Genomic DNA, 25,215 nt, shown 5'->3' with positions numbered 1-25,215 from the left:
ATTGTCCCCCATCAATTTTTGTAACATTGAGGCACAGATGTACCTAATACAAATAAATAAAACATCTCCAGTTAACTAGCAGAGCATTCATTTAGTTCGCTATTAAATAAGATATCTAGCGCTAAAATGTGTTTGTTTGTTTTTTAAATCAAGCTGAGTGCTCGAGCCGCGTCTATCAGTGTGATGGATACAGTGTTCTCTGTAGCTCTTCACTTGGACGCGCGCTTCAATCTATAGCCGTTGCGGAATCTATTAATTCCGGTGAAATCGCAAAATAAAATGCACACAAATGTGTCCCTGTTTGATATAGACTGTTACCACTGATAAACATATTCAGTTTTGATGAGAGAAAAAAAAAACTATACGAGTGCAGATTAGAACCCGTAACCTCTGACACGCTTGGCAAAATATCTACCACTAGACCATTCAAGAACTAACATAGTTTGCGGATCGATGGATTCATTTACGGGTTGAACAGAGTGGCTGCACAGTTTGACAAGCTGCCGCGGCATGGTACACACATTGTAGATTGATTGCTAATGAATTGTCTTTTTTACACACCTTGTAGAATTGCCAGACCAGTGAAGCCATTTTTACCAGGGCACAAAAAATTTTCTCGCGAGTTTTGCGTCATCTGATCGGCTTTTCTGGATCGGCCTTTATAGAGACCGCCGATCACACATCCCAAAGCAATTATCGGCCGATTATGATCGGCAACCGATCAATCGGAGCATCCTTATTTAAAATTAAACATTATTACGCATTTACACATATAGAAACGTAAAATATTTACACAATTTTTTGTATCATAAAGATATGATACAAAAGTATAATTGCCCTTTTACCATTTTATAGATAAATTGTAGGTCCCTTAATCAGACTGCAAAACCCAAACATAACCATTTTATAGAGAATATAAAAAGAAAATATAAAACCTAATAAACATAAATGTGTAGGAAAATTACACTTTGAATAACAATGGAGTAGGGTTGGGCATTTTTTTCGATTAATTCTTTAATCTTTTGCCGCGATTTTATTATTTTTTCATAGAGAAATCGCAGTTTTGAATAAAAATGTTATCAAATAGTACAATTATACATGTTGACAACACGGCAATGATAATAAGTCCCCCTGTGGTAGAAATCAAGTTTTTAATGCTGTTTATATGTCTATGTGGTGTTTTTAATATGCTTTAAGACAAACCATGTGCAAATTCATGAGCCGGTGTGAGTGAGTGGAGGCGGGGCTGATTTGCATATTAATAGAACCGAATATACTAAATGAGGCAAGGTGGTAGTTACATTCAAGCTATTTTAAGACATGAAGAATTTTTTTTTTTCATTACAAAACATTTAAATAATGTAATTTTGGTGAATGAATATGATAAAAAAAATGTATAATAAAAAAACTATTGACTACAAAGGGGACTTTAAGAGAAGAAAATGATCCGACCACATGATGGTGCACCCGATTAACTCTGATTAACGGATTAGCTCTCATGTTACGCGCTCTATCAACGTAGAACACATCGCTAGTCTATTCACACAGAATGCATTGGGGAAAAAAACTAGACGCTGGCAGTGGAATGGGAAAAAGGCAAGGTTATTAGATGCGAGTTGAGCTTTTTTTTTTTTACTTGAGAGTTGTGTTTTTCTGTTTCATGCGCAAAACACTGCAAAAAATGCGAGATGTGAGCGCAACTGCCAAACATGTCTGCCAAGAGCATGTCTACATAGAAAACAATGGAAAACCTGCTCAGAGGAATGCAAAGACCTGTCATTTTATATCATATATAAAAGGATTAAACAATTACAGAAATGCAATTAATTTTAAGGGTTTAAATTTTAGTCTTGTTTAGCATTATGTAATCTTTCAAAATAAGCGCAAAAGAAGTCACAAAACAGAGTGAAATGTTATCATTGTAAATGTATATGTAAATAATTTATGTTTTAGTGCTGTCAATACATCACCAATGTACATTTCAGTGTGTATGAAAACGTAACTAAATATATGTGTGGAAGAACCACACTTTACGTAAAAATGCATACAAATACTCAATGAGATCATGCTGTCGCAAAATACTAATGTGCTTCTGCATTTCATTTTCAAGAGCTGATTTATATTATCTCCTTATCTCTGAAAGGTCTGATTGAAAAATCATCAGCACACAAAAAAAAAATCCTTCCTGTCAGGATATGTGCAACTGTGCTGTCAGAAAGGTGTGAGATTAGTCTTGGAGCTCAGGCACAGGGTGATAGGGTTCATCTCACTGGTGGTCCGAAAGCGAGGTGAAAAAAAGGTGAAGTGAGAAAGGTATCTTTTAACAAACTTCTCCCACTGCAGGATATAAGGATTCAATCAGAACCCACTGCAGGAACTAGCCTGTTGTTTTTTCCAGCCGTTATTTGTTTCTGTGCAAACTTCAGAGTTGTGGTTTATTCTATCGGCAGTCAATCTAATACAACCGCAAGATTGAAAACTATATTAGACTCTGCGCAAAAGGATTTCCCCCAATTCTCCAAAATACAGTAAAGCATAAATCGAAATTGACAACTTTAAAAACGGTCCTGTATTCCAGCCTGATAAATTAGATGTTATCACCCATTGTGCAATATTTTTTCCTTGTCGTGTCTATCTTCAGGACCTATACGATATATATTGCTATATTGTAATACATACGGGCTAAAGCGTCTAAGAAAGGCCATGGATGTTAGTCTGTGATGGATCAATACGAGGCAAACTCAGTCCTTAGAGAGGTAGAATCGAATTGTATCTCACAAACTAGCAATATCAGGGGGAGGTGGTCTTTCAGTATGGAGGATTGGAGCAAATTCACCCACGGTGGAGAACTGACAAAGAAACAATGAGACATAGAATACAATCTTTTATCTATCACCATGCATAAAGCGCTGGTGGAATGTTTCTGCAACTTTCAAACGATATTGCTGTAGAAAGTGCATAGCTATCTTAAAGGCACAGTCACACTGTAGGACAGAGAATATAGCATGTACAACTACGAATATAAATAAGCTTAAAAGGAATAGTTCACTTAAAAATGAAAATTCTGTCTTCATTTACTCACCCTCAAGTTGTTTCAAAACTGTATGAATTTTTTCTGCTGAACACAAAGGAAGATATTTTGAAGAAAGTCGGTAACCAGACAGTTGATGGACCCCATTGACTTCCATAGTAGGAAAACTGTTTGGTTACCGACATTCTTCAAAATATCTTCTTTTGTGTTCAGCAGTAGAAAGAAATTCATACAGGTTTGAAAATACTTGAGGGTGAAGAAATGATTACAGAATTTTCATTTTTAAGTGAACTATTCCTTTAAACGCAGTTCTGAGTCTTTTATTCGTCCAATTCAGCTATTACATAATCATTGAGTTATTTTTGCACTGATGACAGGCTTATCATTTGCTAATGTTTTCTTTTAGTGCGTTTCCATCAAGTTCCAAATGAAAATAAAAATAAATCAAATGAGATATAATACCTTTAGTTTGTCAAGTATTTAATTCCCTGGACAAAGTGAAACATAGCCAATATCACATGGTTATTAAAATATAAACCATATTTATAATCCAGTAATATTGTTGGCTGTTGCTGAGGAACAGGCTGGGTAAACATGGACACTATTGAATAGATAAACAGCACGATGCCAGCCAACTCTAATAAAAGAGCCTGTGTGTGTCAGCGACTGTGTGTGGTCATTTCTCATAATCAAATGATTTAAACTCTGTTATGACATTCCGGCTGTGTCTGAAGCTGAAGGCACCTGCCAATCCCAGTCAGTCAATGATTTAACAGACAGTGTTGTTGTAAGAAGGTACCTTCTAAAAAAAGGTATTAAACACTTTCAGGGCATCATGTCTCATGATCTAGGAAGAATTTAAGTGACGTTTAGAGACAGCACAAAAAAACCTAGAGTACAATGCTTATTTCTCAGTGACTGGATTTGCATATACACAATCACAGCATTCAGCAATTAATTTGCCTATTTTATTAGTTTGTCATGACACTTTTTTTGTTTTCAGTCTTGTTGCACACAGGAATCAGCATATATCACTGTATAAAGGTTAAATATATGCAAATGTGTATGAATCATTTCTTATAAATATCAAAATCATGATATTCATTCTATTGTATTCAATTATCATATAAAAACATTATGTTTTCAGTTGCATTTGTTAAAGACCGTTTACTCATCTACTTAATACGAAATGACTGCATTTCTCTCTGTTCTGTGACTTTGGCTCTGCAAAATTGTTTTGAAGGATCACATAATGTCAATTTAAAACCTTAAAACAAATAGCATTTCTTTAATCGTTTAACCATTATTTATCATGAAAATATTTATTTTGTTTGCTGGGGGACACAAAAAGTGTTAACTCAGAATAGTCCTATGGGGTGGCTGACAATGGAAAAAAAAATGCACCAGAAACGCAACATAAATTCACAATCAATTACTATTTCAATTACTAATACAAAACTATTATATACCGCCAGAGAGTACGACTGCAATACATTGTGATTTGAACATTGTTATTGATTTTAGTACAGCTTGTGACATTTTTGCAATAAATAAATATTTGTGATAACACTTGTCATATTTTTTTCATATTTTTCTTTGTTCTGTACATATTTAAAAAAAAAAAAAAAAAAAGTAAAAAAAACCAAAACAAAACTGCCAGGCACTGCCATTGAGATATAGGGTATAAGTCTTCAGGCACCATACATGTAATTGTTCTTAACCCTGTATTATTACCTGTAAAAACTTGTTTCCCCCAGACAAATCCTTTTAAAATAAAGAACTACTTAAAACATCTTATTAAGATAAACAACAACAAAAAATCACCTACACAGTGAAGACAGCAATTATTATATGGATTAATGTCTGCTATAGTTTGAAAATAAATAAATAAAAAAGCGACATATTGTGCCATTTATTTCACTTTCAATTCAAGGCATTTGGGTGATGGCACTACACATTTAGTCATTTAGCAGATGCTTTTATCCAAAGCAACTTACAACTGAGGACTGAAGTCAACTCAGGTCATCGTGAAGAGGCAAAAACAACGTAAGAAGTGCTCAATATACAAAGTTCAGGCATTGCTCAGAGTAGCATAAGCCAGACAAGGGAGGATTTAAAGGAACAGGAAAGAATTTTTTTCTATGTTAAAAAACCTGTTGTCAAGGATTCTGCATTCCGGACGAGGGTGGGGAGATCATTCCACCAGCATGGAACCGTGAATGAGAATGTTCTGGAGAATGATTTTGTGGCTCTCTGTGATGGTACCACGAGCCGTCGCTCATTGACCGATCGTAGGCTTCTGGCAGGGAGTCGTAGGAGCAAGTGAAAGTAGGAGGGAGCTGAGCCTGTGGTCGATCTGTAACCAAGCGTCAATGCCTTGAACTTGTTGCGAGCAGCGAGTGGTAGCCAGTGCAGAGAGATGAACTACATAACATTGGCACATAAGAAATTGGCCTTGCGTTCCAGCTCGAATTCCCCTGCATGTATTTAAAATGTAAATGGACTGGCACTGAGAAATAATGAAGCTGGTATACAGCTTCATCTGAGCATTGCACTCCGTCTGACTCAATGAGCGCTAATTAAACTTACGACAATGAAAATTAGCTGTCAGTTAATCGTTTTGTCATTTATTATGATTCTGTTCTTCCACCATGAATGTATTACTTAAACAGACAATGGCTACAAGGTGTTTAAATAGATTTAGTTGTTTTGCCAGTGCAAATGAACAAGTCTGCTTAAATTGTGCCTAAATGAGCATGACCACGCAAGCATATCAAACTTCATCACTACTCCCAAGACAATGAAAACCATTGCAGGAAACCAATTTAGGGCTAAATTAATGTTCTCAGAGGGTAACGCACACGCTTTTGTCTCCCTTTGTGCGCTGCCTCTCTCCCACACAAACTCAAACTTAACCATTTCTAGCTCCAGCAACACCAGATCGGCACCACAATCATGCACGTCTCTGCACCATGACATCCACAAATAAACACAAACTTACGAATCTTTAGCCTAATCAGGCATCCCCTCCTGCATCATTAATTACTCAGCTGTATAAATAAATGCTGAGTTAATGAGTATTTCCGCCTGTCTTTGTGTCCAGGGCCTCTCCGCCATTTTTCTAGACGGTAATTCATTGTCTCCCCTGCCGAAACGTAGTCAATCAATACCCAATTAAGCAGAGTCTGCCGTTCTCCCTAGAGCAACTGTCCATGAGACAAAGTTCTTGAGGTAAATTTAAATGCAAATGGTGTATAAGGCTGCTTTCACAATTGGTTTGATTGTTTGGTCTGAACCCCCTCCATTTGCAAGTCTCTTTTCACATTGTACTGTTATGACCATGAGTACTACCAGTAGCTGTTTAACACTGAGCTAAATGACTAATGGAGGAGAAGATGCCAGTTTGAACAAGAAAGAAATTCATACAGGTTTGAAACAACTAGAGGGTGAGTAAATGATGACAGAATTTTCATTTTGAAGTGAACTATCCCTTTAAACAAACTGTGGTCTGAATCAAATGCTCAAGTGTGAAAGGACCCAAAAAAGGATACCACTGCCTCTAGAAGGCCTTGTTTGGTTCTATCCTCTCTGGGTTTGAGTTACGTGTGACCTCCCTGTACTTCGGCCGGAGCTGTGCCGCATGCCTGTGGTCAGGGCAGAACGGGCAGCACAACGCAGAGATGGTGATATTTAAGTGACCTCCACCGTCAATATGCTGATCCACCAGCTGAATACACATGAAAACAGAGTATATATATAAATGAGCTCAAACTCATGCATATAACACACCACTAGACCACATCCTGATACAAAAGCCTAATGTAAAATGAATCCTTAAGTGGTCAAAGCACACTCAGGAAATGCACTGCAATTAGTCATTTAGCCAACACTTACAATATACTGAAATAACTTATTACAGGGACAATCCCCCTGGTGCAACCTGAGGTTAAGCGCCTTGTTCAAGGGCACAGTAGTGACGGTTCATGACTTGCTACTTCTGGAGATCAAGCTACACTTATAACTACACTCTTAAAAATAAAGGTTCTTTATTGGCATCTATGGTTCCATGAATAACCTTTAACATTCATGGAACCTTTCCATTTTACAAAAGGTTATTTATAGAGGAAAAAGGTTAATTGGATTATTAAAATGTTCTACACACTAAAAAAAAAATTTATTTTTAAGAACTGTTCACTGAAAGGTTCTTCTAGGAATCATAGATGGTTGCTGTGAAAAACCCCTTTTGGAACATTTTTTTGTGTGTAATGGTTGCACTTTATTTTACAGTACGCACACTTAAGTGTTTTACAGTGTACTTACCTAAGTAGTGGGTAATACAAGGTAAATACATTGGTTAAGGTTAGGTTTGGGGGTAGGTTCAGGGTTAGTATCACTACATTGAGTAGCCTACATAGTATATACATATGGAACAGGACAGTAAAACAAAATGCTACTGTAATGATACCATGTATATTAAAGGTATATCAGATTATTACTAGAAATGGGCAGGACAGTCAACTTGTTGTCCAACATCCTGCATTTCTTTTATCTGTTTCTAGCTTTAATATTTTGAAGCAGCAGTGAATTAAATTCAATGAATGAAGGCGCAACTTCTCAAAGAGGGTTTTTTAGCATGCTGTGTCCAGCATTCTCAGCATGGTAAAACCTCTCTGAGAAGATGCATCTCCAAATTCATTCTGTTTAAAGCACCGCAGCTGCAGCTTTGATGCCTCAATTATACTGCAAAATTAACTTTATTCAATAATAAACTTAAATCGCATGCAGGCTACAACAAAATCATTTGTTTTTGATCAAGTAACAACTCAATTCAGAATCCTATGGTGTCTGACTTGACACTCAGCTGTCTTCAAACCGTATTACATACTCTGAGAGAAGCGCTCACATTAATGCAGCTACAGTACATGCGTGAACCAAAGGTCAAATGCACTTCTTGGTCAAGACGCCTGTCTGGTTAAGATGTTAATGTGAATTCAGTTGGTTCAGTGAATGTACAGTAAACAGGCAGGAATAAAATGTAACATCTGTCAAAATATCAGATCTGATTCTGTGCATTGACCCCTGCAATGTTAACATACTTTGGCCGTGTGTCCACCAAAGCGTTTTTAGCCGGCTGAAAACGCTAGGCGCTCTGCTGAAAACGCCTAGCAGTGGGCGCTTGAGAGCGTTTTGGCAGCGCTGCGTTTTTTCAGTTGAGAGGCTTCGTTGCTATGATACAGAATATCCGCAGCACAGTTTACTTGTAACTGATTTCGCAGATAATTTGTTTCAAACTAAAAATTTATTTTTCATCCATTTTGTTCGGGTAGCTCTGCTGATTGATGTCGTTGTACAGAAAGAATTTTGTGGCAGTTGGTCGGTGTGGTATTTGTCCTGCCCCTGGGTAAAAAGTGACAGTGATTAGCGCTGCGTTTTACCCAAAGCTTAAAATTTTTCAACTCTCTGCGACCAGTAAAAAACGCCGGGTGCTCAGCGCTTGAGCGTTAAATACACGCTCAGCGCCTCGTTACGCTCATGGTGTTTGAAAAACGCGGCGCTCCCATTGAAAACAATTGGAATTTTACACCAGCTGCGTGAAAAAACGCTTTTGTGGACACAAATAAATTTGACACGTGCCACCTATACCTAAGCATTTTTGCAGACCAGGTACTCCCCTGACAATGGTTTTCCCTAGTGGAAGTATCCTTTCACCAGGATAATACACCTGCACACATTGTTCAGGAATGGTTTAAGGAACATTACGAAGAGTCCAAGGTGTTGCCCTAGCCTCCAAATTCCCCAGATCTCAATCCAATAGAGCATTTGAGCTAATGTCTTGGTGCCAGATACCATCATGGGTCTTGTAGAGTCAATATAGGGTCGGCTATTTCTACGATTATCATATTCATACCATATGGCCCAAGAGCTTAGCATGCACACACAAACACATGAGTGTATCCCTAGCCATGCTGACGCCAGCCGGTTCAGCACCCCTTTGATCCGCTGCTGCAGGTTATCTGGCCTCATACTAATTTTAGCTGGCCTGTTTGGCTACACTAGCCTTGATGTGTCAGCCTTCAGGCAGTTAAGAGAACAACTAGAGCACCTTTACACACATGCAAACTTGTTTTGAATTTAAGGAGCTCCAGAGAGAGCGAGATGTCCTGTCAGATCACATGAACTATTTTTACAAAGCGTACCGCTAACAGCAGCACTATAAGCGAAGCAGCCATGTCGTCAAATATCAGAGCATGTAACTCGTAGCAGAGACTCGTAATGAGGCCCAATCGAGATATGCAGGACTATCTATAGAGGGTGAGGATATTCAGAGAGCTCAGCGAAGGAGCAAGAGATGATTGAAGGTACATTTGAGAATCTCTATAAATCATGTCATCATTATGTGGTAGTATGGGAAGACATTGTTTTATAGATTTCAACGCTAATCAGAGAATAATTTGATGTATGATGCTTTGGGGCTGGTCTGCTATATCTCTTGAATCTGAATGGATGTTTCTAATTTAGAGGAAACTCTCAAGGCGTGCCATAAATTATCAATATTTTAATGTCATCCCCGCATTTTTAAAGTCCTCACTGGAGCAAATCAGTTGGATCACTGGCATCTTGATAATGCCCATAGGCAAAACATGAACAAAATCTGAACATAATGATATTATAAATTGTGCTCCAACTAAAATCATGGTAAAAAAAATGCCAAGGTCCAGGTTGTAGGTCCAACTAATACACATTCTAGAGCAAATAGTCCAGACAATGCATTATCAATAAAATGTTTACAAATGAAAGGTGGCCCTTTTTTATACAGCAACAGTAGCATTTTGATCATATTGATTTTGACCATTATTTGTTTCTACAGGTGGTTGGTCTCCTCTTTTACTCTTTGTTAATCTTAACAGGGTATAATCATTACTGAATGAAGACCATGTCGTGCTTTAGGAAATGGTAGCCTTACCTGTCTGCTTTAAAACAATTCAAGGATGTCTGTTATCTCTCCAAAAAAGGAGGCAATTCACAGAAAGCAGGCTCCTGAAAAACACACACACACAACACATTTATAGCTACGGATTATGAAAGTACAATACACGATATGAAGAGAGTGGTTTAAAAAAACCTTTCTAGATTGTTTAGTTAACAGAATGAAAGATATCAATCCAAATATAATATTTAATCTTACACGCTTTAAAAAAAAGTCCCTGGAACTAGTGTGCATAATTTATTGGTGTATGTTACTCTAAAGATAACTCGATTCAATATCTTCTTTTCAACTACCATAATGCCATTTGCAGGATGAAAATAATATTTACAACCAATATCTTGACATTACAGTCCAATCGATTTTTTTTCTTTAATTAACATACTTTTTTAAATTGTTTGTTTATATGAAATTTTTATAGTTTTATTTCACTTGATTTAAATATAAAATTATATTTCAAAAAGAAATATGCTCAAAATGGTGAAAAACTAGCAATTTCCTAAATTTTTCTTATTTATGTCTTAAGTACTTCTGCAGTGCATGGCCTTCAGGACATTCAATATGTACTAGAGGAATCGGAATATATATATATATATATATATATATATAATTTTTTTTTTTTTTTTTTTTTTTGAGAAAGGCAAGTATGCCTAAAATTCAGAAGCAAACAATCCTACTCTCACAAACGTTCAGTCGAGGATTCATTTGTAGGCTATGCGATACATCGAGTGCAATAAAGCAGCTGTGGCAGTGTTGAGTGAATGATACTTCTCTATAACGCAGCTAAGATGAGGCAGATTTAAAGCTCCAATCTCACACATGCATGCACGCACAGCTTGGGCCACCCCTCTCCCATTGGAGCATGAGTTACAACAGCGCCACCTCCGCCTTCCAGTTCTCTCCTAGATGAGAAATGGTATGTCGGCTTTCCTCCTTCACTTACAATGAATCCATCCATGAGAGCCACAAAAGCAGCCGTGGGACTGCTAAAGACGTTCCAAATGTTTCCCAATCATGCTGACTCTCCATGCACTAGATCGACATCACCAATCCATATTAGAGCAGGGTGCCAGAAGATTCCTTGAAATTGGTCTTTCATTTGCACATCCAAAGCTCCATCCTCCCACACTGAATCTCTTTGGACATTGTATCTTGTTATAAAGCTGAGAATCCCTTGCTTTTAAAGTCATAGTAGTGTTCATCTTCTGAGGAGAATCTGACGTGAACAAGGTGGCAAAAGTGTAACCACCACCAGCCTCTTTTTCAGTTGCATAGAGAAAGAAAGGAATGTTTCATTTAACAAGAAAAAAAGTCCATGTTCGCTTTAGTTGAGTGAAATTTCCTCAGTTAGATCCAAGAGAACAACATGCAATCAGTAAAACTGGTTTTCAAGTTACTTATTAAAAAAAACAAAACGTAATGGTAGAAACATCAATGCAAAATTAAGTAAATATAATACATAAAGCTGCAATTAGCCTAAATTAAATTAACCTTGTTGTACCATCCTACGTAATACTCAGAGTTGCTATGTAAACCTGACTCAATCCAACACTGATCCAAGGACAATAAACAGGAGTGCACTCTGAGACATCATTACTCAGTTCTGATGTTATTCTAACCGTCTGCGACACTCCGGAAGTGGACTTCTGTCTCCCACCGGTCCAAAGACAACTGGACATCTTAAAAAAAAAAAAAAAAAAAAAATTCACAGCACATGCTCATTACGTCTACCAGAAGAGCTGCATGGGGGTAGAGAGGCCCGATTCTGTGTTAACTCAAACCACTTATCACTGAGATGAGCTTCAGCGCAGCAAGATTACAGCCTCAGGGGTAAATATGAAACAGCGACCGAAGTGACCTTTTCACAATGAACAGAGATCTAATATTTTACAACAAAAAAAGGAAAGAGAATTAAAAGGTATGGGCTTTGATTTGTGAGCCTATCTGAGGCAGTACTGAAGAGGAAATGCAGTGCATGCTGGGTCTTAGCGGCGGTTGAGGGGCTTAGAGGACTACAGCAGTTGTCCTTGTCACAGAGGCTGTGCGTCAAGGTACATGGGTACAGAAGGGCGCTCTAGGACACCTCTAAAGACAGCGTGCATCTGCTTCAAACAATCCGATACAGGTGGAAACTGCAGTGGAGTGCGGACATGAGCCGGAACAGAGCCGGCTTAGCACATCTGTAAGTTATATGCACCGCGCTCTATTGATGTGAATGAGTGAGACTCATTGATTATGCTGTGAAAGCTCCTTGAGAAAGGGAATCCATGCAAACAATGCCGCTCTTGATGGGGACTTGCGGGGGTCAAGTCTGCACGCATGCAAACAACTGATCGTGAACATACTGTACACTTTTCTGGCGCTAAACGCAGTTTCGACAGCTGTCAGCATCAGTCTGTCCATTTGCAGCATGGACACACACAAGCAGTCAACAAGCTGATGCGCTCATGTGTGCATGCTCTCATCCATCAGTGCCATGCCACTATCTAACTCACTGTAGGGTTTCTGAGGTAGTTTCTCCTAGTAATCCTGCTCCATAGGGAAGGACACTACACCTAAATCCCGAACAGCTGCAGTCGTTCTCTCCAGTCAGGATGCTCTGACTTTCTCCTCGTTCTTTATGCAGGAAGAGAATGAAGGACAGGGCCCCAGAGAATGACGGCATGCTCGATGAATGTTTGATAGGGAATTTGATTGTAACTTAAAGATCTCTGGGTCTGAAAGTTGTAACAAAGAAAAAAGAGGCAATAGTTTTTAAAATGAACAGTCTAGAAAGAAGAAGAAAATAAGGTTAGTCCGTAAAATCCAAATTTCTATCCAGTAAAAGTAGTAGAAATATCCAAAGAGGTCTAAAATACTTGGAGAGGGCTATTGGTTAGTAAAACATCTTTAATTAAAATCTCTGCTCATTGGGATTAAAACTGGTAAAAAAAAAAAATCCAGTAGCTTTGTTGATGTAAACTCTACTATAGACTACATTTTACATGTTTTTGCGATCTATGCAGTGAAGGAGATTTAGATTTAGGTTTAATTCAGGCCGGTTACTGTAGCATTGGAAACGGGCCAGACTTTCTGAAGCGCTGAGCGATGGAGGACATGCTTAGATCCAGCCATTTGGTTCTGTTGGGTGATTTAAAATAAGAACTACTGTACTTCCTCTCTTCCATGCCTTTACAATATGTTGATCATGTACAGCAGCTCCAAAAGCCAATCTTAACTCTTTCCCAGCCAGCGTTTTATTTTTCTTAGTTGTCAGCCATCACCAGAATTTTGTATCATTTGAACAAAATGTTCCTGGCCGCCAGAATAATTTGTTGTATGAATATCTGAACATGACCTTAAATAAAAAAGAATATTTTGTATTCAAGCTTAATATATTCTTTTTTTTATTTTTTTTATCAACACTTGAATGATGGTACGTTTTACACAAACACGTGTTTATGTCAAAGACTACATCTGGATCGGATTCAGAACGATGATTAAAACGTATATGCAGTAGATCGAGTTCATCAGCACTCCCTAAGGTTGCACAGTCCTCTTTCATTTGGTGAAATTATGCATTATTTTACATATGCATTTGCTTACATATTCAATCGCTAGTCTCTGCTCCTTCTTCACATGTCTTTTAATCTGGAGATTTAGTACTTCAGTAAATAGCGTAAATACGGAAAGCCAGAAAATTTCCGCCAGATGGTGGGGAAGCATTGTGTCATAAATGATGGGAATTTACGTCAATGGTGGGGAAAGAGTTAATGTCTGCAAAATAATTTCACAAAAGAAGTTACTTTTGAAGATTAGAAATGATTTAAAAAAAAGAAATGTTACAAATGAAGTCCAAAATTATTAACCACACACATGCTCATTATACCTAGGTATATTATAAAACTTGAAACCTTTTTTAAACACCTGCATTAAACATAAAAATGGCACTATATATCAATTACAATAGAAATTTTACTGTAATAAACATTTTTAACTGATACCCTTTGGTGCATTAACTTAGGTAGCCCTAAACATTTTTAAATAAAATGACCCTGGATGCCACTTTTTGGTTTGATATTTTTTAACATAAGAAAATGACATTCACACTTTATAACGTGTAATTTAAAAGTCCATATACTTTATAAAGCCGCTGTATGTTCAAAAACGACTTGTGCTGCACTGCACAATGAAATCTGCAATTTGTCAAAAAAGCACCAGCTCAATGAGTGAATTTTTGATCAAAGAGATCAAGCAACAGTCCAATGGTGTGACATGAACATCTCTGACAGGTCATTGTCTAATCTTCTGTCAGTAGAAAATCCCTCTCCACAGTCTCACACATGAGTGATGCACACCACAGTAGCACAGAATCACCGCAGCATGCCAACACCATCCTCTCAATAAAATATTCATTTGCAATAGTGTTTTCCATTAAACAGTACGGACTCTGCCATTCAGTGGCGCTGCTAATGGGCTATGTAAATGTCTGCTCATAAGCCATTTATGGGGGGACTGGGGAGTGAGGACTCAAGTTTGCCAACTGCTGTGGAGAAGGAAAAAGGAGAATAAACTCAGAGAGCGCTATGAGTGACATCACCGCAGCTGCAGGGATGTAACGAGGGCTTTGCCCGTTAAGATTATGCAAAGAGAAAAAGCACCAGAGGGTTGTCTAGCAATGCGGGCAGGATGCGTGAGGAGGAAACAGTGCCACATTAAACTGGGAATGAGGCTTTATGTATGAGAGGCAATTAACGATATGTGGCCGCAAGCTCATCCAGTTTTCATAACGGAGGACAGTGTGAAGAAATAAAACAAGAAAGCGAACAAAAGAGGAGAGGAAAAGACTTATACGGCTGAATGAGCCCTGAAAAAAAAAAGATTTTACAAAAGGCTCATTGATCTCTCAATGCTTTGCATTTCATTCAATGCTACATTTTGAAAAAAGTACGCTTTTAAACTTCACCATAAAGCACTTCAATAAATTCAGACAAAACAAACCTTTTGTTTACACAAATACAGTCCCATCTCTTTTGTCGATTACTCAACCATCTTTATAAACTGTTGTTGTTGTTTTTTAGCAAAGAGTCAAAATAAAGTGTGGCTCATATGCACCTGAGCAGCAGATGGTGGGGTGATTGAAAAGCCTTTCCCGTACACAGCAAACTCAATAGTTCAGGGAAAGGGGAGATATAGGCGCTGCCTGCAGCAAGGTGATTATCTATGATTAGCTCTTTATTGTCGTGGACAAGATCGTATCCTCAAACTGCATTCAACATACCCACGGCAACGCAGGCTTATCAGAAGATAATCTTTATTAAGACTAACCCAGCAGCGTTGGGTGGGCGTAAGAGGGCAGGTGGTCCTTGTCTTCACCTTCTGCTTTATAATTAAGACACAAAGCAGCCCGTCACCTTTGGCATGGGCTCATATTGTTTGTGGAGACTGGAGAGTGAGCATGTGTGTAACACATGGCATGGCATGTCATATGCATAACCATTTGTTGTTTTAAAAACGATGGGCTATAAAACTCAGTGATTAATGCCGATCTTATTATCATTTGCATCAGGATGCCAGTACTGTCCAACAATTTACATTTAGCCCTTGGCAAAATAAGCTTTCAGCTTAGCATCTGACCCTGGAAATAACAAACAGCATGCATTTTTCACAATATAGTATTAGGATCTCAGCCAATAAAATAACAACGTGGCTAATAGAGTGCAACAGTAAAATTCCCAAAGTCAAAATCCGATTCATTTTCTCCATAGAGACTTTTTAACAAAAGTTTTCAGACAGCTCTGAGGTTAGCAACTGATATAATTCTGGTAAGGCAATCAGTGTGTATTTTCAATTTCACTTCATATGAAAATTGGAAATATTATGAAATATTATTACAATGTTTTCAAACATATTTTAAAATGTAATTTATTCCTTTATGGAATAAATGGAAAAATGTACATCATAAATGTCTTTACTGTCACTTTTGATCAATTTAATGCATCCTTAATAAATAAAAATATTAATTTATTTTAAAAAAAATCTTACTGACCTCAAACTTTTAAATGGTAGTGTATCAAAAATATTTTTGTTACATTTATAAATGTAACTAAACTTCTGGGGGCCCTAAGCAAAACTTTGTGAGGGAGGCCCTGTCAGTGCATTCATAAAAACCCCAAAAATGTCTCCCAAACCCTTAATCTGTTCTTTCAGAGCAGTTTCACTGTCAACCAACAACTGTGAGTTGAAATAGTCAGGAAAACAAATTAAAATAATGAATTACAAACAATCGGACGAATACAATAGAAAAAAGATACAAATGAAATTAATTTAGCCTACTACTAATAATAAGCCTACTATACTGTAATAAGCCTACTATACTATAATGACATTAGAAAGTGAAACTATTGCAGATGTTTTTCATTGCACCTTTTTTTTATCTTTCCATTTTAATTTTTTTTAATTTTTTTTTGGGGGGGGGGGGCAGATTTTTTTAAAGCTTTAAAGGTGGTAGTGACGTATTAAAGTTACTAAAGTTATTCAGTGAAGAGCAGTGAATGATTCTCTCGTTCACTTTCCCGAAATGACTGTGTTTAAGTGAAAACTGGCCAAGAGAGACATTTTGACATATTTTTGTGTGTATTTGTCCTTTTAAATGCACACCCAAAGTCCAATTTACCTCAGATCACGCACACAGAAAGCCGCCTGGGGAACATCGTCACGTTCGCAGCTCAATGCGCTTTCAACTCTTTTTTTTTTTAAGTATCTCGACGTCCGACAGGAGACTGTATCTTATGACAGTCAGGTTTCATGATTTTGATGTTACATAAGAAGGGCGACCGCTTAAACGTAAAAAAACGGAATGTGGCATTCTGTATTCATAATCATTGGAAGCCAAAATAAAAAATAAGACTAAAATTCTATTAATCGCACAGCACTAGTCATTAAATCACAAAATTATGGTTTTATTAAAGTAAAAATGAAGCAACAATTTTGCCGGATTAATTTCCATTTGTATAACCACAGTTTTACTACAAATACCATGGTTAAACCATGTTTGTTTTGTAGTAAAACCATGGTTACCTTTGTAAGGGCACCATTGAGAGCAAAGGGGCCCCATGGTGGTTTGGGGGCCTATAAGCAACTTGCGTACTTTAAGTAAAGGGAGGATCGGCTGTTTATTACACTGTTTACAACCAATGACTACAAATATAAAGTTTTATATCATACCATAATGTTTAATATAATTACTTAAATCAAGTCTGGCGCTTTAGCATACTACTCTGAAATGGCACAAAGGCACACACCAGTCCACAGCCATCCCATCCGTCCCCTTTTACAAGGAATTTCCTTCTTGATCCCCATGCAAATTCTGGCACCGAAAACGCCAACGTACCGCAGATTCCAAGCTCTGGCCAAATTTGAACAAATGTGAATGGTCGAGGAGCCGGTGGAATTCTGAGTGGAATTCTGAGTGGTGTACAGCAGCTGTGAATCCCACCCCATCCCCCAAAAAGACCCTCTGATCCCGCTCAGACACTTGCCATGGCACTGCAGAGCGAGCAGCAAGTGTGGCATAACTACAGGATGAGCTGTCATCGCTTTGCAAGAGCCCTGATCCGACCCATCTTCCTGAAGGCAGCATGACATCATCGCACAAGCCTCCCAGAGTTCCTCCGTGAACTTAAGGGAAATATGTTCAGCGAGATTCGGTTATTTAATGAGCTTTTCTTCAGATAAAGCACACTGGCCTTACTCCATTTCCACTGGGATGTAAGCCTTTGCACATTATGGGATAAAAAAACCTGTCCCAGTGCTATTTAAACTAATAGACTCTTTGTGGAAAGGATTAAAGATGGATGAACAAAAGTTGTTTGAATGAAAATCAAGTCAGTTTATGCAACAGATTATTGTGATGTGTTTGCTGAGAGACTTTAATTTACCCCACCAGTGGTGAAATCGCCCTGAGAAGACATTTGAAGCGTTGTCTTCACGGCGGTCCGCCAACAGATACTAACACACATCGATACTCATGGTTATTTAAAATGCCACAGGAATGTGTGCAGGGATGTACAAAAAAGCAGGGAAAAAAAGATTATAGGTTTACATTACTCTGACATGCTGCTCCAAGGCCGTAGGACAGGCACTATAAATAGCAACTCTTTGGCTGCTCGTTACGCGTGATTCAAACAGCCCTGCTTGGTAGCTTGATAGCTGTGCGCTAAAGGGTTGATTGCCACAGATATGCGCAACGAGAGCTAAACAAGGAGAAGAGCATGCAAGGCAGGAAGGAGAGGAGGAGAGGAAGAGAAAAAAAGAAAATACAATAAATGAACTGACATATCTGGCAGAGGACAAGACGTGGTTTTCAGCTTTAACTTACTGGTTCCTGTAAGGCAGGTGATATTGAGAACTCAAAGTGTGAATGGAGAATTATAAAAGGAACTTTGAAAGATCAGAATAGAGCAGATGAATACAGAAACCTTAGAGAATTTAAACAAAAAAATAAAATATTTTCAGAAGAGGGATGAGCATGTGGGTAATTTTGACTACAAGTACCATCTGTAATATTTTATGTTCACATCTCCATCGGGAGGGTCTCTTTAATAACTGCATTGTGTCAAAGGCTTTATATATAGAAAGATAGTGCACTTGTATTACTAAAAATGAGAGAAAGTGCAACGCGCAATATGGCGGAATAACTCCCTCCGCCCTCTAAATAAAAGAGCCAATCGCTGATTGGTAAAGTCATCACGTCACAGCCGCTGCCGTTAGACGCTCCGGTTCCTATAGAAACAGTCAGTGTTCTGAGATGCGCACTAAGGACTGTGCATGTACATTAGCTTGGTCCAGCCTAAAATGCATTTTATTTTGTCATGATTCGAGCATTTAGAAAAAAAAATCAACAGTTGTTGTCAGATTTCATTGGTGATTTCAAATATGAAATGTAATCGTAAGCTTGGCAAACATTTTTGGAGAATTTGATGTCTCCCCATTCAAAGAGATAGGAGCTGCACTTGAATGCCAGAGAGGCGTTTCAAAGATGGCCGTCAAGTGAAATGACTAGCCTTAAAGGACTTTAAATCAAATCAAATCAATTTTTATTTATAAAACACATTTAAAATCAACCTTGGTTGGCCAAAGTGCTGTACAGGAAAGTAAGAGAAAAAACAAAACAAAGCAAGAAACATAAAAGTCACGGTAGATAAAAGCACAAGAGATTTTTTACAATGATGTCGGATAAGAATTTATTCTTAGCTGCCCTGGCAGCATTTTGAAGAAAATTTAGAGCCCGTCTTTCTTCCCTTAAATTCGAGCCGTCGCCATTGTTCCATGGCTGGGGCTTGTTTTGTGGATAGATAAGCTCTCGAGGTGCAATGGAGTCTAAAATGTTGGAGCATTTATTACTAAAAGCTTGTATCTAGTCATCGACATCAAGAAATGAAGGAGTCATAGATGAGAGAATGATCGGCCTCCAAATACATTTCAGAAAACACATCATGGGAATGCGAGGTTAAGGAGCGAGACCAACGTGCCTGCAGTGGTACAGTTGTGGGCAGAGCAGGAAGAAATGTTGAAAAGAGCAATGGTCTGTGGTCAGAGAGTGGAATATCACCAATTTCAATATCATAAACCTAACCCTTACCTCCGGTCTTTATTGACCCGGGACGTCACTCACTACCCCCTTCCTCATTGATTTTTTAAAGTTAGACATCAACCTTCTTTGTATTCCTTAATGAATTAAACCATATAACATTTGGTTTCTGTCCCAGCTTCAAGGTACCCCCGCTGTTACTAAATTACAGAATTAGAAATTAAATCATTGTAATGCAAATTTGCATTATTTCTGATTAATCATTGCCGTCACATTCCTCATGTTCATTCCTAATTCGTATAAATGCGCAAAAGTGGAAGAAATACACCTGAGCACTTACAACCATTGGATGGACATGTAATGCACTCTCTCAGGCCCGAAGGTATTTCACTGCCTCAGACAGTTCATTAGTTCCCCTGTGGAGTTACAGAGCTGCAGCCCATGTCATCTGACCCCTGGCCATAACCTTTATTCTGCAGCACACGCCAAAAGTCCCTTCACAGACTGCTGAGGACAATAAAGCAGCAAGTAATGACCTCTGAAACCTTAAGCTTCATGTGGCTGACACAGCCACCTGTTCTCAAGGGAAAACTTTTCCAGGATGAATTAAAGGCGCACCCCCAGAACAGAGCTCTGCTGGAGTTTGTTAACGTCTCCCAAGCGGCTGTGCACCATGTGACGTTTGGGCAGTGGGCTGAATTGCTGCAGAGGCGCTAAACAGGCACAGGCATTAATACACAGAGCCCAGGTAGATGCATGAAAGTGTCATACAACAACCCTCCAGCGCTGTAAACAAAGGAAGCATAATGGATCCAGTGACAGAACGAGATAAGAGAGAAACAAGGGGCTCCACACTGCGACTGAAATGGATGCAAATGTGGCTATCAACATTAGTGACAATATAAACATTTAATGATTTGGTTTAATTTGATATCAATTCATTTGAAAATATTTTAGGTATAATCCATTTTTCTTAAGGATAAAATCTCTCAAATAATGGTGTAAACACAGCAAACTAATGATGTAAATACCCTTATGCTGTAATGTAAACCTTCTCGCTTGGTACATTAATATTAATAGTTAATATTAACAACAAACTATTACATTTAATTTAAATGTATTTAAATAATCAACACTCAAATTAAAAACTGAGTTACAGTCAAACATTGATTAAATAAATCATATAATAAATACAACAAATAACATACAAATATATTTCATATATTTAGAAAAATGCTCCATTCTAGCGTTATTTAGTTTTCTAGCAAACAAACGGGTTACGGGTATTGAATGTCTTTCCTGAGGTAAAATGCAGCGTTGTGTAACATGTTCACAAGCTGTTTTATTGACGTCTGTAACAGAGACAGTGGTGTGTCAACTGCAACAAAAGTTTCCCAAAGATGTTTTGAATAGCATCAGCACCACTGCTCTAAATGTACCGGCTTTAGGAGGCGTAAAAATGAAATGATGTGATGATGTGGTCAAAAGTTCAGTGTTTATTCCAAGAAGTGCAAAAATAAAGGTTTCCCCAATGGTGTGTAAATGGTATTTACAGTGAAAATCCAAAAATATATAGAAAAATTCAAAGCAACGAAAAAGTTGATAATAAATAAATTAACTAATCAAACGTTATATACATACAAACTTTTGGCTATGCCAATAAATTGAAGAATATAATATGTTATTTAACAGCAACAAAGGGGTAAACTGTTATTATAATAATAATAATACAAAGTTACATTAACATTTTGAACAAAACATACAGAAATTATTAAGAGACTTTGTTTCTTCTTAAAAGTAAAATAGAACAAAAGCACAGACAGTACAAAAACAGCACAGACAAAAAGATTGATTTGGGGATTTAAGTATAAATATCGGTTGGGAAATCGCTAATTTCAACCCAGCCCTAGAAAGTTTTGATAGATTTTGAGTAAACTATACAGCAACAACTGTTGTTCAACAGTAAACACACTAAACGCAATGAACTGTAGCACTTCCGAACATCCATCTAGCGAGCAATTTTGTAATTTGGCAACTAAATAAGTCATTTGCCTCCTAATTGCTTCATTTCAGAAGCCAATTGTTCCCTTGTCATTTTTAAAGTCTGGAGCCTTGCAAGAAATCAAGGGATTGTTGCTTTCTGCGGGATGAGGAGATGTGCTTATGACTGACTTGATGAACTGTGAGATTGATACAACCTGCTAATTTACGTCTTGCTTGCTCACAAGCAGGTGCAAAGCTACACAATGGGTTCCACACTAAAACTTAGCCATTTTCCTGTCCTTTTATTTAGTACACTCACATACAGATACCAGATACAGTCCGGTGAACTTCCTGTTCCCTCTATCCCTCAAATGGCTTTATAGCAGCCTGTAAATGTAGACCGGGCCCTGGTGAGGTTCCTCAGCATATGGTCTCTCTCTCTCTCTCTCTCTCTCTCTCTCTCTCTCTCTCTCTCTCTCTCTCTCTCTCTCTCTCTCTCTCTCTCTCTCTCTCTCTCTCTCTCTCTCTCTCTCTCTCTCTCTCTCTCTCTCTCTCTCTCTCTCTCTCTCTCTCTGAGGGAGGCATGTGGAAATATGGAATGGCTGATGGGCAACTATTAATGATCTGCATCATTGTGCCTATTTTAACTCTCACCACAACTTCAGAGTTAGGTGTGACTGGCCTTTCCTAAGCAACATGCCATAATATTTAGCTGTAACTCAGCTCAAACTTCACATCCTGTCAGCAGTCACACACTTTCAGATGCTTATTCACACACCTGGCCACTGCCTGTGCTTTAAATGTCCTAGTGACCAAAATGACCATGAAAACAAGAAAAACTACGTCTGGCAGCAGAAGCAAAACGTTTAGAGGATCCCTGATCCAACACAGCAGGTAAAATAAAAAAGGCCAGGCTCAATGTATTTCCCATCTTGCAACTGCAGGATTCACACTTAATCTTGACTATGCTTTCATCATCGACTCTTGTCTGCATTAACCATAAGTCCTGCAAGCACTCTGACAGACTGCGACGCCATTAAGGGAAGGTGAAAGAGTGAACAAAATGAGCAAATTGCATAGAGACGGCCGTCAATCTTGCTGAAATGTTTCTCTGCTGGATTTGCAGTATATTGCCATCCTAAGAAAATCCCCAAGTAATGGGCTTTTCAGAGCAGAGATCACTGGAGTTCTGATCAAAAGAGGCCAGGAGTGAGACGGCACCTTGCAGAAAGCGGAAAGACAAATTGAATCCGCATGTCTGAATAATCATAAAATATACAAAACTCCCAACCTCTTCAATGGACGCTTGAACTTGAGATGAAATCTAGATAATGAATAATCATCTTCAAGAATGTAAGTGGCGGATAACAGCAACACCAGAGCTGGAAAACTGGGACGACGTGTTGTGTGACCACAATCATTACACATGCACACAAGTGATTCACGACAACAACCTCTGACATCCTCTCACATCCCCTGCTGAGCATAAAGATTAGAAGAAAAATGTACGGTCAAGTAGACTGGCCACCCAGGGAGTCTGTAAAGGAACATAGGGCTGTTGTCTGAGAGTGAGACGACTATAAACAGCAGAAACATTTGGCCTGGCATTCACAGAGAGAAAGTGAATATCTGTCTAGACTGTTATGGATGGAGATGCTAAAAGAACAGAGAAGAGTTGAATTATCAGCAGAGAGAGAAAGAAGGTCATCCGAGGTCAACAGCTCAAAAACTTAAAGGAGCTGTATGTAAGAAATGTATTTCAATTAATCATAAAATGGCCCTGATATGTCACTAGACATTAAGAAATTATGTTCATTTCAAATACTTATATCACTGACAACAGTAGTCCGGCCAGGATATTGTCATTTCACGAGTTCACACTTACAAATGATCAGAGAATAAATGGTTATGCGTATTTGGCGTGCTGCCCGGGGGGAGGGCTCCGAGCTCGGAAATTGGGCCCGAACCCAGAGTACTCCCCCAGTATCTCTGTTTAGGAAGATAACTAGGCAAGTGTGAGGAGATGGGGTGGTGGAGGGATGCTGAAAACTGTCGAGGAATATGGGTTAGTCGACTGAGTATATTTATAGGCTTTACTCGTGCTGATTGAGTGGACCTGTTGATTACTGATTGCTGACAGCTGGCTGGAATGACTTGATTGTTTGATCATTAGAACGTATTCCTCCCGAACCTTGTTAATAAAACATCAATTAAAAAGTGAAGTTGCAGCCCTCAACTGATGTTGATGTTGTCATGTTGTGTTTTAGTGTGATGCGCCACCCTCTACCTATCTACCAATCACGAAGTCAGTAGTGTTGCGGCATCCAGGTTGCCAGCTCTGCTAGTTACCACAGCTGCAGCTACAAACGTGTCGGAATCGGATAAAAAAAATGCCTAACATTGCAAAGCCAAAAAAAAACTCGTTATGAATCCGAAATACTTTGTGACAAAGTCGGAAATTAAACAAGGATCTGTATAGGAGATGCCTTTCAAAGATGGAGACGGCTGAAAACGGAGAAGAATTTGAAGACAAACGCCAAACGTTGCTAATTTTCTCCTGGACAGGTAAGATTCATCTATGTTTGGCTAACTTGTACTTAATGTAAATGGACATTTCAAATATTCATGACAGACGAACAAAGTTATGCATGTTCGTGCAAAGTAACGTTACGTTAGCTCATATGGAGGAGGTGGGTTATCGAATTGAAAAGGTAAGGAATTGTTTGGGTAATAAAAACGGCGAGTCGTCATTAACATACTAACATTAGCAATGCGTTATCAGAGCCCGTTTCTCTGTCATTGTGATGAGACGCTGAGGAAAACACCAATAGCACGCCCATTATTGTTTATCATGCAAGTTCTACAGCCAAAAATAATAGAATGACATGTAATCTTTCACATCACATATTTTAGCGTTACGGACGTGTAAGTTAAGTTAAGTGTAAGTTACTGCAGGGTAAGTTAATAAATACAGCTGGTCGCTTTCAGTTATGGCGTCAGCTAAATGAATAGCTGTATCTTTGATATCAGTTACACACAGTGACAGAGGCTCGTGCTTGTACTTACGTTAATGACAGACACCTACCGTTACAAGTTAGACTAACAGCTACTGTTCTAACAATGTACTGTCACATACGAGCGTACAGTACATCTTTACGATTATATTTGGCTAATCGCCATTAGTAAATTTCTGTGATATATAATTACTTTGCAAAACATCTCTAATTTGAAGCATAAACATAATTAACAGAAAAATCTTCTTGTAGCAGCCTACGTTCCTGCTGGATCCTGCAGCCTATCTGGCAACGTCGAGTCATGGAGGAGGGAGAGGGGATACACCGCTCTACAGTAATTTGAAAGTGATTGCAGTACCAGTTTTGGCCACATTCTTACATACGGCTCCTTTAAACATACTACTAAGATGGACACTTATAAACGGTCAACCACATGTAGGGCTGCAAAGTTAATTGAAATAAAACCAAACTAGTGATATTTAATCAGCTTAGTACAATGGTTAAGATTATTAAAATCACAAAAGGCTGCCAATAAAATTAAATAAAAATGTGTTGCTTGTTTTATTGTGAAGCACAGCACTGTGTGTTTACATATGTACAGTGGCCTGTTTCATAGTATATGCAGCTCACA

The 25,215-nt window shown here is 38.3% G+C and overlaps 1 protein-coding gene across 2 annotated transcripts in view; it reads right to left on the bottom strand.

The window, feature by feature from the left end:
• The window catches only part of tspan9a (tetraspanin 9a), a 213,031-nt gene that overhangs the window by 150,871 nt on the left and 36,945 nt on the right, over positions 1–25,215 (bottom strand). Inside the window, exon 2 of one of the 2 annotated variants that reach the window (XM_077193636.1) lies at positions 9,996–10,069. The gene's annotated coding sequence lies outside the window, so the exon portion shown is untranslated. Of the gene's footprint in view, positions 1–9,995; positions 10,073–25,215 lie in introns of those variants that run through there. The other variant, XM_077193637.1, reaches the window with a different exon arrangement.

The sequence above is a fragment of the Siphateles boraxobius genome, unplaced genomic scaffold (assembly GCF_051911475.1).
Source record: "Siphateles boraxobius isolate OS27281-9 unplaced genomic scaffold, OSU_SipBor_1 31, whole genome shotgun sequence".
Classification (NCBI taxonomy): Eukaryota; Metazoa; Chordata; class Actinopteri; order Cypriniformes; family Leuciscidae; genus Siphateles; species Siphateles boraxobius.
Note: the sequence above shows the minus strand (reverse complement) of the source record. Positions and strands in the feature narration are given on the sequence as shown.